Raw genomic sequence first — 26,724 nt, 5'->3', positions numbered from 1 at the left:
TAAAGTGTACACGCCATTGGGATTACCCGCTACTCCCTCAGGCCCAGGAGGAGGACGGACTGCGACCAGGCATCCATGTGAGGCGGTGAGGAAAGCGGATTGTCTCAACCCAGAGCCCAGCCCATGAGAGAGCAAGGTCCGAGGTCTCCAGAGGTCCACCTGTTCCAAGGCGCATGCGTAGAAGTCCGAGGCCTTCAAGTTTCAAGATTCTGCTTCCCGGTGAGTACCACTATGGGGAATGCATCAAGATTAAAGACGTGTCCATGGTAAACGTGGGTGCGGTAAAGACGTGTCTCATTCACGTGAGACCGGTAAAGTACGGGCCCACGGTTGAACGTGGGAACGGTCAAGACGTGTCTCATTTTTGAGACCGGTATGGTTGTACTGTATTTCAGTGCATAAAGTTTTTTAAGTACATGTTTAGCTCTCTGTATCAGTTTAGGTTGTAACTGTTTTAGTGTTTAATATTTGTTTGTGTGTGAATGATTGTTGATTGTTTCAGTCTATTTTTGTGAATATTGGTTTCAAACATGCCACTGTTTTCAAAGTTACGTCAGATAGGGACCAGAAAAGGTATACTAGAAGAACCAGTTAACATCCCGCCTAGAGACACACCTGGTCATTATATGTATAATAAGCATGGGCTAGACGCCATTTTGTTTTTAGATTTATGTGTAGACTACACCAAGGACCTGGAGGAAAAGTATAGATGGCCAATCTCGGGAACATGGGATCCTGAATGTATTATGAGGGTGGAGGAAGCACTATGGAAAAAGAAATCAAGACCCTCTCAGAAAGATGCCATCGAATTGTGGCGCAAAGAGTCACACAGGAGAACAGAGAAAGAATTGAATAAAGCAGATAGAACTAGACAAGCTGGGGAGAAAGCCAGAGAAAAGGAACTGCGGGAGGAGGGGGAACGTGTCAAAACAGAACAGACTGATAGGGAAAGAAACGCTGTTGTTAATGGTATTCATCCCGTTCTGTCAGAAGAACTAGCTAAAGTGAACACCTCAGAGAGACCCAGTAGGTCTCGAACGCCACCACCTGTACCATATAGAGTACATAGAATAAAGCCGACAGCATCTGAAGCATTCATTTCCTCGTATCTAGACGATTCCCTCCCGGACTACGTTAATGCAGGTTTTCCTCCACCCCCAGCAGCAGATCAGCTCCAGCAACTTCAGCAGCAGCTAGCAAAAGATGACGTAGGTCCCGGGGCAGTGGGAGGGGTGCCTACTGTAGATGCAGCCATTCCATTTTGTGTATATGGTACAGAACCAGGAAAGGGTTCAATGGTTGTGATTTCACGTAGACTAAGACAAGCTGTTGCATATCTAGAGACATTACCAGACATGAAAGATCACCTAGATAGCATGTATCGTTTTATTAGAACGGGGGAGGGACCAGATAGTATAGCACAAGCCATGTCACAGAGAAAAGTAGGGGTTAAGAACCATGTCTTACGTTTTATTATTAACTGCCTGATCAGGGAACAGGACGAAGGGGACGGAGATGTAAAAGCAGGATTGATAGAATGGAGTGATCACATAGATGCCGGTAGACATGAGAAACAGGGACAGATAGATGCCATGTACAAGAAAATACGAATGGAAATAATAGAAAGGCACAGAAAAGAGTCTGAGGAAAATGGTGAGTTATCAATAGAAGAAGTAGATGAACCAAAAGACAAAATGAATTATGTAGGAAAAGCGCGACAGTTTGACAGACCCAAGTGCCTTGATTACCGTAAACAGGGGCCAGCTATATAAGAAAGGTATTCCCTTGAAGCATTATTCCAGGCTACTGAAAAAGCACTGAAACAATGGATAGGGAGTGAGAGACCTCCCACACAACACGAAATAGAGTTGGCCCGGTCAGCCACCCAGTGGGTGTCCAATGCCAATATATATAGCAGTGATATAGTGGCTCAGACTTTCTTAAGCCTTCCACCGAACGAACAGCGTTTGGCTGGTATTTACATGGTTCAACACTTGATAACGTTGTATAAAAGTCAGCATTCTGATCCTGGTCACTTGCATAAAATACTTGACGACATTTTACTAGATAGATGGACAGGTTTGGGTACTGAATTAATTAATGTAATCCTGGATCAACGACATAAGTACATAGATTTTCTGACTACATACATGCCTCCAGTCTTACACCATGACAGACATAACGTACACATAGGCAGACAGAACCCCCTACGAGAGGTTCATCCCGTTAAGAATGCGGCCAATGAGTTACAACGAGTGTATGTTTACACCCCCTTAACGAAATTAGAGATTCTTGAAATGAAAAAGATGTTGCCTTGTCATGATAAAGACCCAGGGGGATTTGACCGTGAATTAAAAGACATCCTCCGCATAGGAGATTATACATACGCTGACATTCTGAAGCTATTAAAAGTACTGTTACCTGCAGGGATTTATGAAAAACTTAAGGAAAAAGACTGGGAAGTGGGTGAGAAAAAGTTAAGTTGGGATGCGTTGGAAACAGAAGAGAAGGGCAGGGCCCCAGGAGTTGGTCTTGGAGATAGAGCTAGAGAACTACCTGAATTTCTGATACAAGTTTTGCCAAGATTATTGATTACTAAAAAGGAAGATTGGGATGCTATTTCAGCATGTAAACAAAAGCAAGACGAGGACACTAGTGATTTCTATTCTAGATTTGAGAAATGTTTTACTATTAATAGTGGCCTTAAGCCTGGTAGCGAGTCATTTCCACATCTTTTTGTGAGCAAATTAGTAGAGAATTCCTTACCCCAGATCAAGAATAGAGTACTGAAGGTTGAGAGTACTTGGCAAGCAAACAGCCCTTCACAAATGTTACAGATGCTACAGTATCATCAGAATAGGATTAGAGAAGAGCAGGATCATGAAAAGAGACGCATGAAAGAGACAAAAATGAAGGTGCTGGTTGCCCAGACGGTACCGGCGACTTCAAACAAACATAACACGACACCTGTCAAAGGGAACTGTAACTATTGCAAACAACCAGGTCACTTTGTAAAGGACTGCACTGTTCTGAAACACAACATTGCTACAGGCAAGACAAAAGAGCGACAGTACACTCCTAGACAGAATAACACGCAACAGAACACGCAACAGACAGTAGCGAATTATCCTCCACCACCGCCTGTTCATGCCACACCACAAATGTATCAGCACACACAGTCTGACTATCCAGAATATCAACAGTTCTCATGAAACAGCCTCGAGAGGGAAGTAGGCTTGCCCCTTATTGAGGTTCCTGTAGATCAAGAGGGTCCGTATGTACATAGTCGTGTTCTAGGTCAGGATCGAAAGTTTCTGATTGACACAGGGGCGAGCAGAACTACCATCAGTCATGACGAGGTTCCAGGGGCACCTCTCTCGGGCTCACAAAATGTTTCCCTGGGATTTTCAGGAAAGCCTATTGTTAATGAAGTATCAAAACCAGTCTCCCTAGGGGTTGGTCCACTGTCACGTACCACTGACTTGCTACTTACTAAGTCATGTCCAGAAAACTTACTCGGTATGAAGACATTAAAAGATCTAGGAGCAGTTATCTGCTGTTCTCCAGAAGGAGTACGCCTGTTCTTACGTGATTTTAAGGGACATTATGTACTGACTGATTTTGACCACAGACTCAAGAACATGCCACAGATCCTGTGGGCACAAGGACCGACTGACGTAGGTTACATGGACATTACGCCTCACCATGTCACACTCAAAGCAGGAGTAGTACTTCCGCGTATTAGACAATACAAGTTACCACCTGACGCCGAAACAGCATTACTGAAAATAGTTGATGAATTTATTGCACGGGGGGTAGTGGTAGAGACAGTCTCAAATGTATGTAACTCGCCTGTCATTCCTATCCTTAAAAGATCTGATCCTAGTGTATTGCCAGTGTACCGATTGATTATTGACCTGCGAGAATTGAACAAATGTGTAGTACCACAATATCCAGTGGTGCCAGACATTTCTTCATTATTGACTGCTATTGATTCAGAGGCTACTTACTTTACTGTTATCGACTTGAAGAACGCTTTCTTTAGTGTTCCCATTCACCCAGACAGCCAGTACCTGTTTGGATTTTCATTAAGAGGTCGTAGCTTTGTCTTTACAAGAGCTCCCCAAGGTTTTACAGAAAGCCCTAGTATTTACAGTCAGGCTCTGAAGAGACAGCTAGACAGCATTCACATGCCTTCCAACACTGCGTTACTACAGTATGTGGACGATATCCTGATTACAGCACGTTCAGAAAAAGAATGTGAAAATGCATCACTGACAGTCTTACATTTTCTGGCTGACAAGGGGCACAAGGTGTCCCTTTCGAAGTTGCAATTCTGTGAAAAGCAAGTAGTGTACCTAGGACACTTGCTTTCCAAGGAGGGGAGACAGCTAACACAAGCACGTATACAGCTCATTGCTAACCTTTCACAGCCCAAGACACAAAAGGAAGTACGTGCCTTTATTGGCCTCACTTCATACTGTAGGCAATGGATTCCCCAGTATGCCTTTCTAGCCAAACCACTCATACAGTTAACTACACAGGAGGCAGGGGGGACTGTCCTCCCTTGGACACAAGAACACACCTTGGCATTTGAGGAATTAAAAAGAGCTTTGTCAAGCGCCAGTGTTAGCGACTCCATGTTACAGCAAACCTTTCATGCTTTTTGTAACTGAAAGAGAAGGAACAGCGTTATCTGTTCTCACACAAGATCAAGCAGGAAAACACAAGCCTTGTGCTTATTTTTCTAGCACACTAGACCCAGTGGCCCAGGCTCTGCCTGCATGCCTGAAATCAGTTGCAGCAACAGCCCTAGCCATAAGACAAAGTGATTCAATAGTATTGGGTCACCCTCTGACAGTACAGGTCCCACATGCAGTGGAGGTACTCTTAAACAGAACTCAGACACAACACTTGACTGTAGCAAGACTGACAGGATATGAACTGACATTATTTCAACCACACATAGAGATCAGACGTTGTAATATTCTGAACCCTGCAACACTTTTGCCCTCAAGTACAGTAAATGCACCATCACATGACTGTGTGGAACTAATGAATATAGTGACGAAACCAAGACAAGACCTGACAGATATTGCACTTTCAGACCCAGACTTAACGCTCTATGTAGATGGATCATGCATGAGAACGAGTGCAGGAGAGTTAGTAGCGGCCTATGCTGTGACCACTGATAAAGAAGTCATAGAGACACAGAAAATAGACACATTGTCAGCACAAGCAGCAGAGCTCATCGCTCTGACACAAGCCTGCATAAGAGCTAAGCACTTGAAAGTAAACATTTATACTGATTCGCAATATGCCTTTGGCGTTGTTCATGATTTCGGGGTCTTATGGAGGGAGAGAGGTTTCCTGACCTCCCATGGGACCAAGATTCAGCATGGCCAGCTTATTCAAGCCCTGTTAGAAGCCATACATTTACCTACAGCCATTGCTATCCTGAAGTGCAAAGCTCACACCAAAGTTACAGACACCATTTCCCAGGGTAATGACCTGGCAGATCGAACAGCTAGACTTGCAGCCCAGACACCAACAGACACGACAAGGACAGAGGTACCATTACTGACAACATGTATGACAGTCAGGGATCCCACTCAAGACGTACTCGACATACAGACACATGCCACTGCAGATGAGATAAAGAAATGGACTGAACAAGGAGGGGTCCAGACTGACCAAGGGTGGATGACTAAGGGAAAAGGCACATGGTTTCTACCAGATTCTATGGTACAAGTAATCACCAACACAGCCCACAGTCCAGCACACTTAGGAGAAAAAGCAATGTTAGACAGCTTACAGAACATCTGGTTTAACAAGCACATGCGTGCCGCAGCGAAGCAGAAAGTACGAACATGTATGATCTGTTGTCAGTTCAATCCAGGTAAAGGCATCCCGGTGGAACAAGGCGGATTTCATCCTCCTGACCACCCTTTTGAGGTTCTCCAGATGGATTATATCCAAATGGACAGATGTAGAGGTTACAAGTATGTCTTGGTGGTAGTGTGTGCACTATCTAGATGGACAGAAGCTTATCCAGTTCCAGATTATACTGCTGTAACAACAGCCAGACAGTTAGTGCGCGAGTATTTCCCCAGGTATGGATTACCTCGGGTGATCTATTCAGATAACGGCCAGCCATTCTCCTCTGAATTAATGAAACAAGTGTCCCTTCTGTTAGGTTACACATGGAAGTTCCATTGTGTCAGACACCCGGAAGCAGCAGGCCTTGTAGAGAGACATAATCAAACCCTCAAGACAAAATTAGCAAAGGTCTGTGCAGAGAAAGGCGTGGATTGGATGGTAGCCCTGCCGGTTTGCCTCTTTTACATGCGTATGGTAGCACATTCCAGAACAGGCCTATCTCCGTATGAAGTGGTTTTCGGTAGACCGCCAAATATGTGGGGTACGCCTATGCCCAGAAAGATAACTGATGTTGACAGTAACATGCTGACAGATTACCTGGCTTCCTTGATGTCTGCCCTACTCTCTTGTCGTTCACAGGTTGCTGCCGCCTTCCCTGACAACACACAGGTCAAGGAACACGCCATAGTCCCAGGGGACTTTGTGTGCATCCGGAATTTTGATCGTTCCAGCCCCCTTGAGCCGCGCTGGAAGACCCCGAAGTTGGTGCTTCTTACCACGAGGACCGCACTGAAAGTGGAGGGACGCAAGGGCTGGATCCATGCCCATCACGTTAAGCGCTATTTTGGACAATGTGGAACATTCGAAAAGAACATTGACTTTAATGACACAACAGACTTTGTGCCGCCTTTGCTTGAAAAGACCCCTCAGCAAGAGTATATGTCTAAACTCAGATCTAGTAAGTCAGACGTAGTTTAATTGTTTAAGCCCACCCGGTGGTGAATCGGTTAGACCAGTTTCTGACATGTATAAGATCACATATGAGAATAGCAAGATGAGAGATTGCAAGACACTGCAAGACACTGCAGATACTACAAGACATTACGCAGCAAATGGATTGTTACCCTGATCATTATTTTATTCTGTGCATTGTTATAATCGGTGTTAGTTTATTGCTACATGTTTTCTTTTTTATTTCCTCACATATACATTCATCCAGTATGCATACGTGACCAGCCAGACCAGCAATGCAACTAATTGCTGGGTATGTGGCAAACTACCCCCTTATCAGAAAACAAAGGGAGTTCTGCCGAAATAGATTCTGAAAAATAATTTTTAGGAAAAAACGCCCATTGGATAACATGGCAAATCGCACCTCCGCACAAGACATGCTTTTTCCTCCACTTCCACAGCTCAGATCCTTTTCAAATTTGGCATCACAGTAGTCCAAGCGATGCCCTACATCCTCACCAAAAAGCAGCCGAATCCCTACACTGGAACGGGTACGAATTTCCGCTCAAAAACACGCCCCCCCCGAAAACGCCAAACAACGCCAAAATCCCTCAACACCTTGTTAAGCAGCATGTTAAAGCAAAACATCTTCAAAACGTTACCTCCAAGCACTTGTAAGAGATCCAGCTCTCTCCTGCCTAACGTAAAGACAACATACTCTGCACAAACCATGACCACATGGCGCTATTCACAAGCCATATTTACAAGAAACTCAGCAAGTTATAATAATGACATGCTCTTCATAAACCATATTTTCAAGGAGCTATTTACAGGGAACTTCACTCTCAGAAGGACTTTCTTCTTTCAAAACGTCACGCCATACCTTTTTCATTTGCGGTCTTAGACTAGGGTGGAACTTGTTATATAGCAGACAGAAACAGCGTGGGAGCAATATACAGATTTCAACAAAGGTTTCTTTTTCTTTGTTGGCCCCGTCCAAAATAGTAAACTGCTACGCAAATTAACAAGGACCCTTGAAGCAGTAGTGAATGTGACTGCATCTGCCCTGGCGACTTGATCCAGGAGCAGTTTGCCATGATACTATCACTGTCTGCAGTGTGGCCTGGCCTTTGTGCCACTGCTTGCGTTCCCCATCCATATGTACAAAGGATAAAGGTGAAGAAATGATTCTGTATGATCAGCTATACGGTCTCATGAATATAGATGTATCCTAAAGGGTTATGTAGTTGACAAGGAGGGAATGAGGAGAATGATATTTTGCCTGGCCAAATAATGTCCACTACATATACCCTATGTTACATTCATGTGCATGTCACCCATGCATATTTCTCGTAGTGGCCTGAATCACTAGGCCTCTGCAAACATGTCCTGCAAGTCAAGTCATCAAAGTCTCCCAAACGTTAAGCTAAAATAAAGGCCCATGTATTTTGCATTCTGCATTGTGCATTTTAAATAAATATCGTACTGAGCCCTTTATTTTATTGTGGTTGAACCACTTTCTGAACTTCTGCCAAGACAGTGTTATGAATAACAGTTATCTGTTTTGCTGTACAGAGTGGCATCCTTGCCCGGTGAGGAAATGTAAACAGAACCCGTTCGCGACAGATAAGGCCTAGCTCTCTGTCTCAGCCCCCATGCAATGAACGGAGAAATATATGCTTTTTCTTTATTTCTAGCGATGAACCTTTGTTTCAGATAAAACATCCCCTGACTCCAGACATCAGTTGTACCAGACGTGCTCAAGTCGCCCTGACACAAGAGATTACTCTGCTAAGCCATAAGTCAGCTCTCCTCCCATTTACACGTCAATTGCACGCCATGCTCAAAGTTGCACAATTAGGGCAGAGTTCCAGCTGGTCATGCAAACACCTCCCCTAAATACCCACCCACCTATGACATCTACCTATCATCTACCTATGACTCATCAAGTGTGCGCCCACATGCTCTTATCTCTTTCTTTCTTGCTCGGCCTGGAGCGCTCCTCCCTATGTACAAGGAGAAAATTGTATATATGCTGTTCATTGTTATTGAATGTTAGATTACTCTTCCTGAACCTCAGTGGTGATGGAACATATTCTCCCTTTGACTCGAGTTATTGGAATAAAGCCCATTTTAACTTGGACACCACGGATCCTGTCTCTCATTTGATGCATGATATTTGGTTAATGCCTAGAAATTCTGCCAGGGTAATATTTTATTTACCACAGATTTATGAACTTCTTCACTTTGTTTGCCGAAGCGCTGTGAAATGGTGATTCAAGGCGAAGCGCTGGCTGGTACTAGTTGAGTTTCCGAGGTGTCTGAGGTCCGGAGGGAGCAGCGTTTTCCGAAGCGCATTTGGTTGCTAGGACGATTGTGCACGCGACCTCGGGTGCTTCCGGGTCGCGGCTCTTGCAGCGTGTCTATTCAGAAGCGGCTAGGCAGAGCGGCCGGCTGTTTATCCAGAGAAGAAGCCGATGGGGCTTCACATGAGAGCTGACTCAATCGGGACCTTTCTGCGTACCTGTGAGTTTAGGTAGTGCGTGAGTAAACGAGCTAACTCAGTGTACTGTATTTATTTCCAATATTACGTGACAGTATAACTTTGTATGTGAGAAACTTTGCTGGGGGATATCGTGTTTTGTTCCATAGAGAGCGGAGCGTAGTGGGGGAACTCCTACACGTTACCGTTACGAAGGTTATTATTAACCCAGGATTGTCAAGTGCCAAAGCGGAAGGTTGTGGGGCTCTACACCTTGCCGTGTTTGGAGTTGCATAATATTGGAACTTTGGTTTTTGCCTTAAGAGCGGAAGACAGTAGTAGGAAGCTACGTCTTGCCGTTTCTGGATTGTGACAATTTAGTTTCTTTAGGGTAAAGGAAACACGGTGAACTTTTCATTTATTTTGAATTCACTTTGGAACTCTATTTGCAGAGAGAGAGTTTCTGCTATCCTGTTTTGATTACTACCATAAACAAGGAGGGGTGCGTTACATTAGATAGATTTATTACATATTTGTGTTTATGATTTGTTTCAAGAGTATAACCTGACTTTTGTATTATTTAGGGACCAGAGGTTCTGATATCTTCTATATCTTGCGACAGGGAAGAGGTGGAACACACACACTTAAGAAAGGTGATTCTTAAGGTTCTATTTAGCGAGAATGAAAGGAGTGTAGCATTATACTGTGGATGTCTTTAAACCTGGTGTGTTTTCTCTTGCAGCTATCCCTTCCCTGCAGTCCCCTTCCGTCCCCTCCCTTGTTTCTTTATTTTCCCTCACCCTATCCCTCGAACACACTGTGTTATACACAACAGTGTGTTGGTGAGGTCGGGAGGTGGAGCCCTATTTCTGCAACCGGATCCTGCTGAGTGGGACCTGACAGAATCACGAACCCACGAATTACATTCTGCCTGGTCCGGTTGTTGTTAATATGGCTACCATGGAGGATGTGTTGCATGCTCTGGTTTTGGTTCAACAGGAGCTGGCGTCTTCTAAGACAGAGACGGCTGCGCTCAAAGACAGAGTAGAACAGTTATCAAAGAACCCATTTTCGACGGGTCCATCACAAATACAAGTCACTGTTCCTCCCCCCATTCCTTTGGCTACCCCAGAAAGGTATGCGGGATACCCTCGCAAAATACAGGTGTTCCTTACTCAGGTGTTGCTTCATTTTTCCTGTAAACCTGCCTCTTTCCCTACCAACCATTCAAGGGTAGCGTTTGCTATTTCCTATTTAGTGGGGGATGCGGCTAACTGGGCTGTGCCATTGGTAAAGAACAATGACGCTATTTTGTCTGATTGGTCCGCATTCAGGACAGAATTTGAAAAGGTGTTTGACCGGAGGGCCACCACTTTTAGCGCTGATAAAGATTTGTTAACTTTGCGACAGGGTAGAGGTGAATTAATAACATATCTCACAGCGTTTAATCGTCTGGTGGCAGAGTCTGCATGGCCAGAAGAAAAAAGAATGTCCCTTTTTTATCAGGGGTTAAGGGACGAATTAAAAGATGTGGTGGTGCAGATTGATCCCCAACCTACTACCTGTGTGGACATGGTGAATTTAGTATTAAGGCTTGATAGTAGCTTGACGGAGAGGGGTGGAGACAGAAGGAAATGGGACAAAGGATCAAACCGATATGTGAGTTTCCCTCCAAAAGCTATGGGTACTGCAGATTCTGGCTCAGAACCAATGGAAATCGGAGCTATCAGACCCCCGTTGACCAAAGAAGAAAGGGAAAGTAGAAGAGTACAAGGCCTTTGTATGTACTGTGGGAAGAAGGGGCATTATGTAAGAGAGTGCCCTTCAAAGCCCAAGACTCCCAATAGTTGGAACCGTAATAAGAGGGTGGCGGTTTCCACAACAGCTAGAGAGTCAGACAGTTCATTGGGGCCTATAACAAGAGAAGTAGAATCTCCAGACTGGAAACTCACATCCCTATACTCCAATGGGATAGGGGAGACTGAGTCTCATTTGGTTCTTACTATGACTTTGGAGTGTGAACAAAAGACCCATCAAGTGTTGGTAATGTTGGACTCAGGAGCTACGGGAAGTTTCATCGATAATGGTTTGGTTTCTCGTTTGGCTATACCCAGAGTACCTAGAGATAATCCAGAGGAGGTCTTGGCAGTTGATGGACAGCCCATAAAATCAGGTCTTATAACTGAAAAAACAGCTGAAGTGGTGTTGTCTATTGAGGTGTCGGAAGGGAGACATGTGGAAACATTGGGATTCCCTGCCTAAACGCCGCGCTTCGCGCACTTGCCTGAGAAACCTCGGACCCAGCCTCCCTGTGACACCACGCCTCGCCGGACCCGCTCCGCGGGTCCCGCTTCGTGGTGTGTGGCTCCAGCGCACCTTTGGGGCAATTTCATTGACTTGGACACCGGCAGGTCTGCGAGGGTAGAGCGGAGGACTCCAGTGTCCAGGAGTCTCCGCGCGCCCGTTTTCAGCTGGGCTCCTCTCCCTGCCGGCCACGCCCCCAACACTGAAGACTTAACGGGCTGTGAAGTGCTGCACAGGTGGATTCCCTGCCTAAACGCCGCGCTTCGCGCACTTGCCTGAGAAACCTCGGACCCAGCCTCCCTGTGACACCACGCCTCGCCGGACCCGCTCCGCGGGTCCCGCTTCGTGGTGTGTGGCTCCAGCGCACCTTTGGGGCAATTTTATTGACTTGGACACCGGCAGGGCTGCGAGGGTAGAGCGGAGGACTCCAGTGTTCAGGAGTCTCCGCGCGCCCGTTTTCAGCTGGGCTCCTCTCCCTGCCGGCCACGCCCCCAACACTGAAGACTTAACGGGCTGTGAAGTGCTGCACAGGTGGATTCCCTGCCTAAACGCCGCGCTTCGCGCACTTGCCTGAGAAACCTCGGACCCAGCCTCCCTGTGACACCACGCCTCGCCGGACCCGCTCCGCGGGTCCCGCTTCGTGGTGTGTGGCTCCAGCGCACCTTTGGGGCAATTTCATTGACTTGGACACCGGCAGGGCTGCGAGGGTAGAGCGGAGGACTCCAGTGTCCAGGAGTCTCCGCGCGCCCGTTTTCAGCTGGGCTCCTCTCCCTGCCGGCCACGCCCCCAACACTGAAGACTTAACGGGCTGTGAAGTGCTGCACAGGTGGATTCCCTGCCTAAACGCCGCGCTTCGCGCACTTGCCTGAGAAACCTCGGACCCAGCCTCCCTGTGACACCACGCCTCGCCGGACCCGCTCCGCGGGTCCCGCTTCGTGGTGTGTGGCTCCAGCGCACCTTTGGGGCAATTTCATTGACTTGGACACCGGCAGGGCTGCGAGGGTAGAGCGGAGGACTCCAGTGTCCGGGAGTCTCCGCGCGCCCGTTTTCAGCTGGGCTCCTCTCCCTGCCGGCCACGCCCCCAACACTGAAGACTTAACGGGCTGTGAAGTGCTGCACAGGTGGATTCCCTGCCTAAACGCCGCGCTTCGCGCACTTGCCTGAGAAACCTCGGACCCAGCCTCCCTGTGACACCACGCCTCGCCGGACCCGCTCCGCGGGTCCCGCTTCGTGGTGTGTGGCTCCAGCGCACCTTTGGGGCAATTTCATTGACTTGGACACCGGCAGGGCTGCGAGGGTAGAGCGGAGGACTCCAGTGTCCAGGAGTCTCCGCGCGCCCGTTTTCAGCTGAGCTCCTCTCCCTGCCGGCAACGCCCCCTCGGCGTAACATCTAAAAGGAGGCACTTGACCCGCTGCGCGGGAGCGCGCGGGAGGGCGCCGGGAGAAGCCCGGGACAAGGGCGGGACCGTCTGTGGCCGTCAGGGGCCGAAGGAGGCCGGGCTGGGCCCACTCCCTGAAATTTCGTAAAAACTTTGATTCTGGTTATGCCTTCGCCACCCCCGTGCGAAACCCCATTAAGGGAGGGGGCTTCTAGTACTGGGACGTTGGATAACTATTTTAAACCTTCTAAGGGAGAGGTGGCCAAAGAGACCTCATTAGAGAAACGTAGGGCGGAGCGCAGGCGCTCCATTGAATCTATGAAAAATAGATCCTTGACAGACATCGTCCCCTACCCAATTTCCCAAGACGAAGTTACGCTCCTTGATACCCCAAACCCACTGACCCTTGAGGACTTTCCTCTTTTATTAAGGGAAATCCCCTGTCCCCCAGGAGCGGTGTCTGGAACCCAACTGGTCCTAGTAGCTGATACTCAGTTTGCTACTTCAGTCAGCCTTCTAGAACAACTCTCCCCTCCGCAAATGGTTAAGAAGAAGTTAAAACCTACTGTTGCTGTTGAGGTGCATAGGCCTCCGCCCAGCAAACGAAGTAGGAAAACATTAGGGGGTGGGGGAAAACCCAAGTTGTCTCACCTCGATTTCGGCAAGAAACTTACCAACCCATTCCTGCCAGGCAAGGTGGGTGAGAAAGTCCCCACTGTCTTATCTACAAAGGTTCCATGCCCTACTTTAGAGGCTACTGACATGAACCTAGAGGCCAATCCTTCAGCTAAAAATTCCCCACCCCTATCCTTAGAGAGTATTGAGATCCTATTCCGCTCTATCCTGCAGCCCATTAGTGCTAGCCTAGAAAAAGTGGAGAGTAGGCTCACTTTACTAGAAGCATCCCTTACTACTTTGAACACCATAGTAAGTAAGCAAGTGGGACCTCAACTCCCGCCAGGGGATCATTTGGAAGCAGGAGGTTTAAACTCAGTTACCAAAGTTTTACCTCAGGGTGTGCCTTCTGCCCCCCCCTTGCAGCCACTTATGGCTATTAAATTCCAGGCGCAGCACAATAACCAAGCTAATGGGCCACCGCAAGCACTAGATCATATTCCCCAAAGACCGCAGATAGAGCGTAAGGAAAGAGGCCAGGAATCTGGCAAAGGTACCACACGCTCCCCGGTTGGCCCGTCCCCAAGACCTAGGAGACCAGATCTCCCGCCTGAAGCCAATAGTCTCACAGTGGTCCTAGCAGGTGCCCCCCACTTACGATCAGGGGAAAAAGAAGATTACTTATCCCTCAAGAAAAAGGTTATCAAATGGCTCAATTGGAACCGACCATTACCACCTTATTTAAATAATGAGATTATCATGGTGAGAAGGGTCCCGTGGCTAGGGAAGACCAGGAAATCAATAACGGGGGACTGCGTCCTGGTAACCTTTAAAGATCAGGGTACGGTGCTGCATATCTGTGAAGGCGTCAACAGATCCTTGGACTCTACTATCCAGACCCTGCCAGTTTCTTTTTTCTTCCCCCCTATTCGTATGCATAGGGATCAACTGTATGAGGATTGGACAAGGGTGGATCATAGACGCAGTCGCAAGGACCATAGACAACACCAGTACTCCCAAGTGCCAGAGACACCGTATTCTCATTTCAATCGTTCCAATTGTTTGAGTGCCCTGGATGGGGTTGATTGACTTATTGCTCATAAGCCAGATACCGGGGATAAGGGGGCTGGTAGACCGCAGACACCTTCTATTGTAACAACTGGTATAGTTATTGGCGTGACGGATAATCAAGGGGTGCCCGAAAGTGACATCTGTAGCCCTTGCCACCGACCTGTGGTTGATGAGGATATATCGGAGGGAAGTGCACGGGACTCTCTGGTACTGGCTAACGGCTCGCCCAGCCAGTCTGAGCCATTTTCTTCTATTGCTGTTCCTGTCCCAGTTCACCAGATGGAAGGGGTACTCGGATCTCATCCCCCCAATTCCTGTGGCCTACCGGCTGTGGCGCCTGACCATTTGAAGCTAATTTGTTGGAACATTGCGGGTCTGGCCAACAAACTGGGGGAGCCAGACTGGGAGAATTACATTAAAATGGGGGACATCTGTATGTTCCAGGAAACTTGGGCACGTGAGGACCATGGTCACCAGGGTTTTGCATCATTTTACATCCCAGCACAGTGGGAAGGTAAAGGTCGTCCGTCTGGCGGGCTTACGACCTGGGTGGCTTCTCATCTTGGCTGTGTGGCCACCCGTCTACCATTTAATTCGAAAGACATACTTGTGGTCTCATTACTCTGGCCAAATAATGTTAAACTTGTGTTGGTCAACCTGTATTCCAGGCCGATGGGAAGGGCAAAGGAATCACCAACCATTGATGAACTTTCGAGCCTTTTATCGGAACTGTCGAATGATTCATATTATGTGGTTGGTGGGGATTTTAACTCTCACTTTGAGCCATTACCCGGCCTTTTGGAAGGGCTTACAGTGGAAGAAGACGCAAGGTGGTCAGTTCCCGCGGTGGAAGCACCGCCTGCGAAAGCTTGGTCCCCTCTAGCACTACAAATTACTGCTCTAACCCTAAGGTTTGGAATCAGAGCCTGTAATGGGCGGATGGAATCCGATATTCCAAGCAAAACTACCTATAATAGACGGGGGAGAGAGTCTCGGTTGGACTATGTTATGGTCCAACTAACGAGGTGGGCTACAATCCGGGACTTTAGGGTGATGGAAAGGAGTGAGAGCGATCACAATGCCCTGGAGCTTGATCTGGTGCACCCAGGCCCCATAGCTTCTGGGACCATAGTGGAAGGGAATAAACCCGCGCTCCTCCTATATAACAGCAGGAGAAGAATTAAATGGGAAAATATGGCTGCAACCAAGGACAAACTTCCTCTGCTGTATGCTGAGATTGTCCCCATTTTGGAAGCTGTGGGGAGTGAAGACATGAGGGATAATAATATAGACTCCCAGACCAGAGTATTTAAAGCCCATGAGGAGCTCACAAGAATTGCGGCACTACATTTCACTAGTAGCGCACGTAACACCAGAGAGAGGCCCCGAGGTAAAGCACGCTGGTATAATCAAACTTGTAGACGGGCTAAATCAGAACTGCTCAAAGTAGTAAAGGAGGGGGTGGGAGGAGAACGCCTGAAACATGGCAGGCAAGTCTATAAAAGACTTCTGGATCAGGCTAAAATAGAATGGGAAGAAAACCAGTGGGAAGAACTCACAAAGGCCCTAGCACTCCAAAATCAACGGTTGTTTTGGAGGATAGTGAATGGGGGGTCAGGAAATCTACAATCGGCACTGGAGCCAAATATAGCACCTGGGGTTTGGAAGGCCCATTTTCAATCGCTCTATAGCTCTGAACCAGGTGAAGTCCCTGAATCTATTGAGGTGGAGGGGCCGGGCCACCAAGGGGAGGCAAAAACGTTGGGGGAGGTCACTGCCGCTATCTCGGGCCTGGCTTCTGCAAAGGCGCCAGGTCTGGATAGCTTACCGGGGGACCTGTTTAAACAGGAGCCCACTGTCTGGGCACCCTATCTCACGGCCCTTTTTAACAGTGTTCTCGGTGGGATGGAAATCCCTGGTACTTGGCTGGGGGCAGAGGTGGTCCCTATCTTTAAAAAGGGCTCCCCTCTTCTCCCAGCCAACTACAGGCCAATCAGCCTGATTGCTGTACCGCAGAAGCTGTTCGGCAGGGTCTTGCTGAATAGGCTCCAGGACTGGATAGAGGAGGTGGATGCCCTTAGTCCCTATCAGGCGGGGTTTAGGAAGGGGGTATCCACAGTGGACCAGGTTTTTAGACTAAATCTGATATACTGGAAGACAGCAAAGTTCGACGGCGGCAGTTCGTACACAATTTTTGTGGACTTACGGGCCGCTTTCGACCTGGTCCCCAGGGGGAAATTATGGAGCGTCCTGGCTGAGATGGGCGTCCCCCCGGACATCCTGTCAATCTTACAGAGGCTGCATCATGGGAATTATGCCCGAGTGAGGTGCGGGAGGTCTGGGGAGCTTACTGATAGGTTCCCCGTTGACCGAGGGGTAAGACAGGGCTGTGTGCTGGCGCCGACCCTGTTTTGCCTCTTTGTCAACGGGGTAATCGCCCATCTCAACGCCACTGATCATACCGACGCCCCTAAACTAAACGGCCGCAGGGTGCCCGCAATCATGTTTGTGGATGACACCCTGCTGCTTTCAAAAACCCCTATGGGTATTCAAAGGATACTTGATTCCTTTTCCGCATTCTGCCTGGATAGAGGGTTAGAAATTAACGCCACTAAAACCAAATATATGGTTTTAAACCCGAGTCACAAATTGCGCCAGAGTCCGTTACTGGGAACCTCGCGGCTTGAGAGAGTGGCCACCTTCGAATACCTGGGTGTAACCCTCAATGAAACTATGACTTGGGGATCCCACCAGAGTAGGGCAAATCTCAAACTCGTGCAAACTACTGGGGGCATTGCACGAATTATGACCGGCTCGACATACCGGCCGTTGGGCGCCTTAGTTCAGATATATAAGGCCCAGGCGAGAGGAGCAATCATGTATGGGGCTGAACTGTGGGGGCACATGCCTTGTCATAGCCTTTCTGTAACAGAAAACAAGTTTATAAGAAGGGTGGCTGCTCTCCCCCCGAGCACTCCGCTTCTTCCACTGAGGCTTGATTTAGGATTACGACCACTAGTTGATGAGATAGGCCTGAGACCCATAGCCTTCTGGCGCAGGCTATGGAGTAGCAACGATCTTACGGATTATCGGGCAGAATTGGTCGAAATACTGAAACACCCCAAGGTGCTTAGTGTCCCCTGGGTTAAAAATATCCAAGCCATCTGTATGGACTTGGGGCTTCCTGATCTATGGACAGACCCGGCCACGGCAGCACCCAATATTTCTAAGAAGTCTCTGTCGAATTTATACTACGAACATAAATTGGCAGGGGCCATAGCTACCCAGCCAGACGGGTCTTTGTCAGCCGTGTTCCTGCAAAGCAAGGATACTTTTAAGTTTGAAAAGGTTTTGGACCCTATCTTTCCCTTGCTGGCAAGAAGACTGTATCTCCAGTGGCGGTATGGCACACTACCCCTCCGGTCTTTTACTAGTCGATGGTCGCCGGCTGCCCCCAGCAAGTATTGCCCTGTGTGTGAGGATAGGGAGGAGAACGACCTGCATGTGGTTTTTTTTTGCCCAGCCTATAGGGCAGCTAGGAAGTATTGGCTGCTGCCGTTGATAAAGAACATGGGTGGCAGGGAATACGCACCAATGTACAGGGTTTTAAAAACTGATGTTACTGGCCCAACTGTTTTTGCACTTTCTAAGTTTTTTACTAATGTGTGGTTTACACGGAACCGTTTTTTAAAGAATGTTGGGTAGTGACTGAACTTTTTTTAAATTCACTATAAAGTTGCTTATCCCTGTACTGAACCTATTTTACGTATTCATATTTTAAATGTAACGATGTGTGAATATGTGTTTTTCCTTCTTTGTATTGTGTATCTTTTATGACCAAATGGTCGAAATAAAGATTGGAAATTGAATTGAAATTGAATATCATAGATGCTCCCCAATACGAGATTATATTGGGGATGCCTTGGCTGACTTACCACAATCCTTCCATTGATTGGAAAACCAGAACAGTACATTTCTTATCAGGGTATTGTCAGGAACATCTGGTGCCTTATGTGGCTTCCCCTGTAGCGGTATTAGCTTGCCAGTTTATGGTGGCTACCGCTGCAGAGAAATAAGTGGTCCTTCCCATAGAGTACGATGCATATCAGGATGTGTATAGCGAAAGTAAAGCAGAAACATTACCACCTCACAGGGAGTATGACTGCCGTATAGATTTAGTTGACGGAGCTACGATTCCAACATGTAGAGTGTACACCTTGTCTGTACCTGAAACCACCCACTTAAAAGAATACATAGACCATTATGTCAGTATTGGGTTTATCAGTCCATCTCGTTCCCCTGCAGCCTCTCCCCTTTTCTTCATAGCGAAAGCCAATGGGAACCTGAGAGCCTGTGTGGACTACCGCGTCTTGAATAAAAACACCATTCGCAACCGATACCCTCTCCCCCTCATTACAGTTTTGATAGACCAAGTGAGGGAAGCTGTGATCTATACCCGCTTGGACTTGCGGGGTGCTTATCACTTGGTCAGGGTTCGTGAGGGGGATGAGTGGAAAACTGCCTTCAAGACGCGGTATGGTCTGTACGAGTATTTGATCATGCCTTTCGGGCTATGTAATGCCCCGGCGGCTTTTCAATTCCTTATTAATGATGTTCTGAAGGAATACATAGATCTTTTAGTTGTCTACATAGATGACATTTTGGTGTATTCTATGGAGGAAGGTAGCCATGTAGACCAGGTATGCAAGGTACTGTCCAAGTTAAGGGAGCACAGTCTATTCGTGAAACTCAGCAAATGTGAGTTTGGGGTGTCTAGTGTAGAGTTTTTGGGAGTGATGCTCAGTCCACATGGTTTGCAAATGTCTGAGCGCAAGGTGAAAGCAGTTCAGGACTGGCCAGTTCCGAAAAATGTGAGAGAGGTCCAGAGTTTTCTGGGCTTCGCGAATTACTATCGTCGCTTTATCTTGCATTTCTCTCAAGTAGCAGTTCCCATTACGAGGCTGTTGAGGAAGGGAGTTCCTTTTGTGTGGACAAGGGAAGCCGGAGAGTCTTTCCAGAGCCTAAAGAACTTGTTTATCACAGCCCCGGTACTTTCACACCCTAATTTGGAGCAACCTTTTGTGATAGAGGCCGACGCTTCGGATGAAGCAATAGGAGCGGTGTTGTCTCAGAGGGACATCCATACTGGGCAATTGCACCCTGTGGCATATCTGTCTAAGAAGTTGAGTTCGGCCGAACTCAACTATACTATCGCAGAAAAATAACTCCTTTCTATAAAAAGGGCTTTTCAAGAGTGGAGGCAGTATCTGTGGGGGGCTCTTCATACCATCACGGTCTACACAGACCATAGAAACCTGCAATATATGTCCTCTGCGAGACACTTGACACAAAGGCAAATGAGATGGATGCTCTTTTTCGCGGAGTATAACTTCGTGGTCACGTTTCGTCCTGGTTCTGAAAACCGAAAGGCGGACGCTTTATCCCGACAAACCATGCCAAACCTGTTGGGAGGGGTGGACAAGCAGGCCATCATACCAACAGGGAAGGTTCTTTGTGTGGTGAGGGCTGAATCCTTTCTGGATGACGTTAAGAGTCATCAGTATCCCGGAGGCTGGAAGACTTGGGCAAACGGCGTCACTGAGAGGAAGGTGATACAGGGGTTGCCTTTCTATCAAGATAGGCTATTTTTGCCCACGGTTCCATTACAGAAAAAGGCGTTCAGTTGGTGCCATGAGGGGGTGCTAGCAGGTCACCCTGGCATTCGTAAGACCATTTGGACTGTTCAGAGACATTTTTGGTGGGCTACTTTGAACAAGGATATAGCTTTGTGGGTTGCTCGATGTGATGTCTGTGCTAGAGCGAAAGGAGTAACCACTAGAAAAGCGGGGAAGCTCATTCCTATGCCTACTCCGAATCAAGCATGGCAGAACATCAGTCTTGACTTTGTGTCAGGTCTTCCTCTTGATCAGGGTTTCTCGGCCATCTTGGTGGTAGTGGACAGCCTCACTAAAATGGGACACTTTATCCCCTGTAAAAACCTTCCCACTGCGAGTCAAACAGCACAATTGCTAGCCAGTAATATCATCCGTTTGCATGGGATACCGAGAGTGATCGTTTCGGATAGGGGGCCTCAATTTATTGCGCGATTCTGGCGCATGTGGTGTCGCGCCCTGAACATTGATTCCAATCTTTCTACCAGCTTCCATCCCCAAACGGATGGGCAAACGGAAAGACTTAATCAGACTTTGAAGAAGTACTTAACCCCTTCCACGCTCATGACGAGCTGGGCTCGTCATGCAGTAGCCTCCTCGCACGCTCATGACGAGCCCAGCTCGTCATGAATAATGGGGTTCATGGGTTTCCAGCACAGGGGAAAAATCCCCATAGCATTCAAGAGGTTAAGGTGTTATTCTAGAGAAGCTTATGAATCCTGGGTAGAGCTGCTATGGATGGGTGAGCTGGCCTATAATAATGCCTGGCATAGCTCCACCGGAATGTCTCCCTTTAAAGCTAATTTTGGGTATGATGCTAATACTTTGCCCGTTGATATTCCAGTCGATCTCCAAAATCAGCCTTCAGTCAAGGAAAAGGTGTTGTTACTGAGAAAGGTGCACAAGGGGGTGCAGGTGCATTTGAAGAAAGCTAAAGAGGTGTACAGGAAATGGGAAGATCGTCGCAGACTGGAGAGTCGCCAGTATGCGGTGGGTGACAAGGTGTGGCTGTCAACCAGGAACATTCGTTTCAAGTTGCGCAGTGTTTTCCATCCCAGATACATTGGCCCTTACCCCATTGTGAAACAAGTTAATCCTGTGGCTTACAAGTTGAGGCTGCCGGGTTCTTTGCGAATACACCCTGTGTTTCATGTTCAGTTGTTGAAGCCCGCATTGACAGCCAGGAGGGCGGCTCCTCCTCCAGTGGTGAGTGATGGGGGCTTGAATACGAGATCAAGAGCATTCGAGACTCTAAATGGCGCAGGGGGTGCTTATGTACTTGGTGTCATGGAAGGGTTACACCGCGGAGGACGATTCTTGGGAAGCCTGTGCCGATGTGCATGCTCCCAGTGCTGTGAGGTCTTTTCACAGGAGGTTTCCTGCTAAACCTGGTCCTAGGAGGCGCTAGGGACGGGGACATACTGTCAGGATTTACATCTGGGCGCCTACCTAAACTGTAAATAAACTACATCTCCCAGAATTCCAGGGCTGGGGGAGTGATAATATAAAAGAAGGGTGGGGCTTAATTTACCTGTTCGTGATTTTGAAAACTTCAGGGATTTATGAACTTCTTCACTTTGTTTGCCGAAGCGCTGTGAAATGGTGATTCAAGGCGAAGCGCTGGCTGGTACTAGTTGAGTTTCCGGCGTTCTGAGGTCCGGAGGGAGCAGCGTTTTCCGAAGCGCATTTGGTTGCTAGGACGATTGTGCACGCGACCTCGGGTGCTTCCGGGTCGCGGCTCTTGCAGCGTGTCTATTCAGAAGTGGCTAGGCAGAGCGGCCGGCTGTTTATCCAGAGAAGAAGCTGATGGGGCTTCACATGAGAGCTGACTCAATCGGGACCTTTCTGCGTACCTGTGAGTTTAGGTAGTGCGTGAGTAAACGCGCTAACTCAGTGTACTGTATTTCTTTCCAATATTACGTGACAGTATAACTTTGTATGTGAGAAACTTTGCTGGGGGATATCGTGTTTTGTTCCATAGAGAGCGGAGCGTAGTGGGGGAACTCCTACACGTTACCGTTACGAAGGTTATTATTAACCCAGGATTGTCAAGTGCCAAAGCGGAAGGTTGTGGGGCTCTACACCTTGCCGTGTTTGGAGTTGTATAATATTGGAACTTTGGTTTTTGCCTTAAGAGCGGAAGACAGTAGTAGGAAGCTACGTCTTGCCGTTTCTGGATTGTGACAATTTAGTTTCTTTAGGGTAAAGGAAACCCGGTGCATTTTTCATTTATTTTGGATTCACTTTGGAACTCTATTTGCAGAGAGAGAGTTTCTGCTATCCTGTTTTGATTACTACCATAAACAAGGAGGGGGCGTTACATTAGATAGATTTATTACATATTTGTGTTTATGATTTGTTTCAAGAGTATAACCTGACTTTTGTATTATTTAGGGACCAGAGGTTCTGATATCTTCTATATCTTGCGACAGGGAAGAGGTGGAACACACACACTTAAGAAAGGTGATTCTTAAGGTTCTATTTAGCGAGAATGAAATGAGTGTAGCATTATACTGTGGATGTCTTTAAACCTGGTGTGTTTTCTCTTGCAGCTATCCCTACCCTGCAGTCCCCTTCCGTCCCCTCCCTTGTTTCTTTATTTTCCCTCACCCTATCACTCGAACACACTGTGTTATACACAACAGTGTGTTGGTGAGGTCGGGAGTTGGAGCCCTATTTCTGCAACCGGATCCTGCTGAGTGGGACCAGACAGCATGAGCAAGTGGCACAGACTCCTGTAGCAGATGCAGAAATGTTGCAAGATGTACCTAAAGTGCGAGAGTCCCCAGTGAAATGGGGTGGGCCTTTTTCAGAGTTGTCTGCGGAGGACAAAAAGCATGTGTGGTTTACAGATGGCTCAGCCAGATATGTGGGGACCAAGAGACATTAGAAGGCAGTGTCATATAATCCGGTGACCAAAAGTTGTTGTCAACTACTGGAGAGGGAAGAAGTAGTCAGTTTGCAGAATTGTAAGCTGTTTACCAGGCATTAAAGCAAGAGCTCCCTGGTACATGTCACATTTACACTGATTCATGGTCTACCGCCAATGGGTTAGCCACTTGGCTTCCCACATGGCATGCTCACAATTGGATGATTCACAATAGGGAGGTTTGGGGAAAGGAGTTGTGGCAGGAAATTTGGGAATTGTTGTCCCAGAGTACAGTTACAGTTTATCATGTCGATGTTCATTGCCCGACTGACTCACTAGAGCGTTGGTGCAATTCCTTTGCAGACCAAGAAGCGAAGATTCATGAAGCTGAGGTGGAGACGCAGGATTCTGACTTGGTGGGCATGGCTAAATGGGCGCACCAGAAAAGTGGACATTTGGGCGAGCGAGCCACTAGCAGGTGGGCTGAAAGTAGAGGGATGTATATTCCCCAAGATTTGATTAAGACTGCAATCATTCACTGTCCTGTTTGTCAGCATACTCAGCACAGACCAGTTCCACAGGTAGTGAGAGGCCAGTTAGGCAGAGGGAAGTTACCAGGGCAGATATGGCAAATTGATTTCATCGGGCCGATGCCAATGAGTCGAGGATGTCAGAATGCATGCACGGTGGTGGATACCTATTCTGGCTATCTCATCGCCTTTCCATGCAAGAGAGCAACCCAGGATAACACTCTGAAAACGTTGAATTTGTTGATCTTCTATTACGGAATTCCATTGCAGGTCCAAAGTGACAATGGGTCACATTTTAAAGGAAAGATGGTGCAAGATTTTTGTGTGCAGCATAACATTGAATGGATCTATCACATACCCTATTACCCACAGGCAGCAGGTTTGATTGAGAGAATGAATGGTTTGCTGAAAGAGCAGTTGAAAAAGTTGTCTGATGGGTCATTGAAGGGGTGAAGGGATCATTTGTCTGATGCATTGCAGATTTTAAACAACCGACCCCTTGCTGATGCAGAGACTCCTTTGATGCGCATGTTGACCCCAGCTTTGCAGATTAAGCCCCATGTGGCCACAAACACGATTCTGTATTGGGAGACAGCTCCCTGAGCTTTGGCTCCATATCGTGCCACACCAGAAGCTGCCAGTCTTGATTTACATGCCTTGAAACTTTATCGATTGCAACCACGAGACATTACCTTGATTGAGACAGGAATTGGAGTTCAAATTCCCCCAGAGCATTTCGGGCTAATCGCCCCTCGATCTGGGCTTGCCCTTAAAGGCATCCAGGTTTTGGGAGGGGTGGTCGATGCCGATTACCAGGGGGAGATCAAAGTTATCCTATTGAACAGTGGAAACAATGATCTGATTGTGCAACCCGGTGACCATGTTGCCCAAATGGTCATCATGCCGGTTTATGGAGGAAATGTCATGAAGGGGACGGCCCCAGCCCTTCTAACTGTGCGAGGAAAGGGCGGGTTCGAATCTACTGACAAGAACCCAGGGGCAAAATTGTGGGTGGAGTCCCCAAACAAACCTCCTGAACCTGCAGAATTGATCGCTAAGGGCAAGGATAACATCCTAGTCATCATGAAACCTGGACAGGAAAAGTGGGAAAATGTACCTGCTGAAAAATGTTATTTGCGAGAGTGATTATGCCAGTTTGTTTTCTGTTTCTAGATCACAGTATGGCTTGCGGCTGCGATGCTTGCGCTGTGTGGTCGGTGTTTGGGCGTGTCCGGAGGGGTCCGGGAGGGCCCGGGGATGCCGAAGGGGATCAACCGCCCGAGTCGGATGACAGCATTGTTGCAGCAACCGGATAACATCTGGACCTACTTGGCCGGGAATGTGCTGAACACTTCCCACTTCTGTATGAGAAATCTTCAGAGTACAGCTGATATAATATCAACATGTCTTGTTGCCGTACCTACCCCTGCACAGGTGCTTCTGCTCATTTTCAACCAAACTAACTTTGATGGGGTAGTGGAGGAAAGTGATGTTCAAACACATCTGAGTCTTTATGAGTACAGTCCTTTTGCCCGGAGGTTACAGATAGCCTCTGGAGGAACATGACAAGTATTGTTACCTATAATATCTCTACTGGAGACGTTTGCTATCAATTAACTTGTGACCCTACCAAGATTGGCAAGTGTGGCCAATTAAAACTAGAGAAAAGCAAACAATTGACCCCTGATCAACAAACTTTATGTCAGTCACGACATGACAGTTTTTGTAGTAATGTTACCAATTATATGGTTTGTAATCACACCGTATTAGCCGCTAGCCATGTTAACCATGTGAAATTACCTAAAGGATGGTTGTTCTCGTGTGGTAATATTTCATACACTTATATACCAGCTAACATAACTGGAGGACCTTGTGCCTTATCACAATTAAGTCTTATGCTTATTCCTATGCATTCTGTTACACGTATTCACTCTTCTAGAGCCGCTATTCAATTACCTGAGGATTGTGACTCTGATATTGATTTGCTTTCCAGAACAGAATATACTAGTTTGGCTCTGTCCATTGTAGGAGTGCCAGGACTGTCCGTTTATAATGCCAGAACAATTGCTAAGCTTGCCTGTATAATTGTGAAGAATTTCAATCACACTTCTGCTGCTTTAGCTGAATTAATATTAGATGTTCAAGGAAAAAGAAAAGCTGTTTTGCAAAATAGGGCAGTTGTAGACTATTTGCTGCTAAAACATAACCACGGTTGCGAGGACTTTGATGTGCTCTATTGTTTTAATTTATCTGATCATTCTACGTCTATCCATGCACATATTAATGCTTTGAAAGATTTAGTGAAAGGGGTTACCCAAGACGTTGACCAAGGATGGTGGGATTGGTTGTTTGGGTGGCTGCCTAATTTTGGACAGCTTCGGTATATCTTGGGTGTTATTATAGTCATCATGTGTGTTTTTATCTCATTATGTTGTTGCATTCAATGCATTCCTAATCTTTTCTCCCTTTTTAGGCCCAGATCCATGGTGTTTAGGCCAATGGGGTATGATAGGTGAATCGAAGGTCAAGGGGTGGAATGTACCGCATTTGCCATTTTACACGTGCTAAATCGCATGTTAACCTCGATTCCATGCAATGCTCTGATCTTCCATTTTGTTGCATCGCACTTCCATTTTGTGCTGCCTTGACCTGGAGTTACACTTCAGCAGTAACATAAACATGTTTTTCACGTAAACCAGTACAAGCAGGTGCGAGGCATCTTGTGAGGATGCCTCGTGAGGTTATGTTGTACCTTCAGAGTGTTTTCATGCATTCCATACTTATCTCTAGGACAGAGGGAGGATGGCCGTGCAAGTCACCAAGGCTGGAGAGTGGGAAAGGAATGTCTATTGCCTCGACACAGCCCAAACAGAATCTGGCCAGGTCTGTCTGGGTGGGTCTGATGCAGAGATGAGGCCAGCACCTGCGAATAGATGGGCGAGAGTGCCTGCTAGAGGCTTCTCGAACATAT

The 26,724-nt window shown here is 47.3% G+C and overlaps 1 protein-coding gene and 1 pseudogene across 2 annotated transcripts in view; one reads left to right on the top strand and one right to left on the bottom strand.

Annotated features, from left to right (window-relative positions):
* The window catches only part of LOC144797636 (aldo-keto reductase family 1 member B1-like), a 375,986-nt gene that overhangs the window by 311,141 nt on the left and 38,121 nt on the right, over positions 1-26,724 (bottom strand). The gene's annotated exons all lie outside the window — the stretch shown is intronic.
* LOC144818502 (uncharacterized) lies at positions 24,946-26,269 on the top strand (annotated as a pseudogene).

This window comes from Lissotriton helveticus, chromosome 1_1, assembly GCF_964261635.1.
Source record: "Lissotriton helveticus chromosome 1_1, aLisHel1.1, whole genome shotgun sequence".
In the NCBI taxonomy this organism is placed as follows: Eukaryota; Metazoa; Chordata; class Amphibia; order Caudata; family Salamandridae; genus Lissotriton; species Lissotriton helveticus.
The sequence above is the reverse complement of the archived record's forward strand: the minus strand, read 5'-3'. Positions and strand labels throughout refer to the sequence as shown.